A 3,630-nucleotide genomic window follows, 5' to 3' on the forward strand; every position below is an offset into this window, starting at 1 on the left:
ATGTTCATGAATTCAAAAAAAGTTAGCGAATTCAAAAATGTTCATGAATTTCAATAAATGTACGTGTGTTTTAAAAAGTTAAACTTTCAGAAAGATGTTCACGAGTTTGAAAAATATGTTCATGAATTTAAAAAAATCTTGAATTCAAAACATGTTTGTGATTTTCAAGGTACAAAGATATACAATTTCTATATCAATATACAGTTTTTGATAATCTTCACACCTTGAACTTTTGTATATCTGAAAAAATGTTCGTGATTTAAGAAAAATGATATAGCTTTATTTATTTTTTACAAAACTCCATGAAAAGGTCAATTTTTCGGATGGTGAGTGTTCCATGGAAACACACCTCTAGATTCTATCCTAAGAAACCGACACATAGGAACCGATGGGGCATGGCCAATTCATTGGGGTGCGGGGACATTAGACACCTCTTGTTCCAGTGTATTCATGCGAAAGATCTGTGGAATCAACTGGGGATGATACATATACCTTCCCCCTTAATCTCCAATCAAAACCAACCTGGCTATAAAAAAACCCGTAAACCTATGTATGCGTAGCATTACTCGTCCGCATACGGCCTTCCACAAGAGCTGGTTCGATAATAGAAAAAAACAGACGTTTGAGGTGATACGTCCACATAAAACGAAAAGAAAAAACCGCTCCGCACGCCCGCACGACGACCTTTCGCCCGCTCCTCCTCCCAACGGACGCCAACATGGGCGGGTCTTTTCGCAAACTGGCTTTGTTTGTTGCCCTGTGGTTTGGATATGGTCTTCACAAACGCCACCCACTGAGTATAGATGTCATCGACAAGATAGTCTCTCATATTATAGTCATGGTCGTTGATAGTGTAGTTGCACGACGACGATTCCCATTACAAAGCCTCTTGGACATGGGAGATTGTTGAAGCACATTGATGTCGTTGCGAGAACCCAACACTCCAAAGAAAGCATGCCAAATCCATAAGTCATGTGATGCCACTGATTTTCAGTATGATGGTGACCTCTTTGGTTTGACTTTGATACATTTCACGTAAACCTTTGGGACATTTCTTTCATTGCCAATGTAGACAGTCAATTGATCTGAGCATTTTTGGAAACCCTCTTGCCTCTTCAATAGCCAACAACTTTTCTGTGTCGTGCACATTTGGTTATCTCAGATACTCTGCTCCAAACTCCTGCACCACGGCGCCAGCAAACCTGACAATATTCTTCAGGCTTGTGCTCTCCCCCATCCGGACCACCTCACCAGCGGTAGTACCAAGTGGAAGTATCCTCAGAGCAGTCGTGCATATGCTTAGCAGAGAAAGAGAGTTGGTCGCAACAATCCCTAGTGAGCTTGAAATAGTCATTGAGCGCCTCCACAACCTCCACAACGCTCAAACATACCGGTTTGTGCATGCGAAAATGGCGGCAAAACCATGGATCATCAAGGAAAGTTGACTTCGGAGCAAAGATTCTTTGTACAATAGCCGTGCTCCGGAGACCCTATCCCGATTGATTACTCTTCCCCCTTTAATTGAGCCCTTGAAGTTGAGAATATGCTCCACCTGCCGGGCCATTTCTTCTTGCATGCTCATGAGCATGATCATGTCCACTTTTTTGTCCAAATCCGATGAATCGAAGAACTCACCTTCATCATTTATCCAGCTCCGTAGGTCCATACACCTCGTCTGACGAAGCATTGGAATCCACCATTTTTCGTATGAATAAATCACAAAAAACCGGGGTGGACAACGTGTCGAACACAAAGCACAATGGCCCAAAAGTTGGCAGACGTATTGCGGTGGCGTTCTGGTAGGCGCCGATGTCAGCGACGGCGAGTGATACGTCCATTTTGCATCATGCATTTATATCGATATTTATTGCATTATGGGCTGTTATTTCACTTTATGTCACAATACTTATGACTATTCTCTCTTATTTTACAAGGTTTACATGAAGAGGGAGAATGCCGGCAGCTGGAATTCTGGGCTGGAAAAGGAGCAAATATTAGAGACCTATTCTGTGCAACTCCAAAAGTCCTGAAACTCCATGGAACATCTTAAAATAAATAAAGAGAAATCCTCGCCAAAGATGAAGGCCAGGGGGCCCACACCCTACTCACGAGGGTGGGGGCGCCCCCCTAGGGCGCGCCCCCTACCTCGTGGGCCCCCTGGTGGCTCTCCGACGTCCATCTTCTGCTATATGAAGTCTTTCGATGAGAAAAAATCACAGGGAACCTTTCGGGACGAGACTTCGCCGCCATGAGGCGGAACCAATCTAGAGCTCCGGCAGAGCTGTTCTGCCGGGGATACTTCCCTCCGGGAGGGGGAAATAATCACCATCGTCATCACCAACGCTCCTCTCATCGGGAGAAGGCAATCTCCATCAACATCTTCACCAGCACCATCTCATCTCCAAACCCTAGTTCATCTATTATATCCAATTCTTGTCTCAAAGTCCAGGATTGGTGCTAGTAGGTTGCTAGTAGTGTTGATTACTTCTTGTAGTTGATGCTAGTTGGTTTATTTGGTGGAAGATCATATGTTCAGATCCTATATGCATATTATTACCCCTCTGATTATGAACATGAATATGCTTTGTGAGTAATTACGTTTGTTCCTGAGGACAAGGGAGAAGTCTTGCTATTAGTAGTCATGTGAATTTGGTATTCGTTTGATATTTTGGTAAGATGTATGTTGTCTAGCCTCTAGTGGTGTTATGTGAACGTCAACTACATAACACTTCACCATTATTTGGGCCTAGAGGAAGGCATTGGGAAGTAATAAGTAGATGGTGGGTTGCTAGAGTGACAGAAGCTTAAACCCTAGTTTATGCGTTGCTTCGTAAGGGGCTGATTTGGATCCACATGTTTCATGCTATGGTTAGGTTTACCTTAATACTTTTGTTGTAGTTGCGGATGCTTGCAATAGAGGTTAATCATAAGTGGGATGGTTGTTCAAGTAAGAACAGCACCCAAGCACCGGTCCACCCACATATCAAATTATCAAAGTATCGAACGCGAATCATATGAACGTGATGAAAACTAGCTTGACGATATTCCCATGTGTCCTCGGGAGCGCTTTTCCTATTATAAGAGTTTGTTCCGGCTTGTCCTTTGCTACAAAAAGGATTGGGCCACCTTGCTGCACTTTATTTATTTTTGTTACTTGTTGCTCGTTACAATTTATCTTATCACAAAACTATATGTTACCACTTTTTTCAGTACTTGCAGAGAATACCTTGCTGAAAACCGCTTATCATTTCCTTCTGCTCCTTGTTGGGTTCGACACTCTTACTTATCGAAAGGACTACGATAGATCCCCTATACTTGTGGGTCATCGGCGAGCGCGATAGAGAGGACTGGAATGGAAGTGCTGGCGGCGCTGAGACTCAAAACGACGGTGGAGCAAAGGTGGCGGCGGAGCTAGAAGACGCCCGAGGCGAAGGAGGAATAAGAGAGGGGAGGCCAAATCGAATCGTAGGTCAAGGGGGTGGATTTGGCGCAATTTGTGGTGGGGACGGGGTGTCGGGTTCCGCGTGACGGACGTGGCCGATCGCGTCCGGGCCTGCCCCATATCCGTCCTACTTTTGGGTTGGATATGATGGGTGTCAATCAGCCCGGGAGTTTGTGGCCCGTTGAGGT

The sequence above is a fragment of the Triticum aestivum genome, chromosome 5A (genome assembly GCF_018294505.1).
Source record: "Triticum aestivum cultivar Chinese Spring chromosome 5A, IWGSC CS RefSeq v2.1, whole genome shotgun sequence".
NCBI lineage: Eukaryota > Viridiplantae > Streptophyta > Magnoliopsida > Poales > Poaceae > Triticum > Triticum aestivum.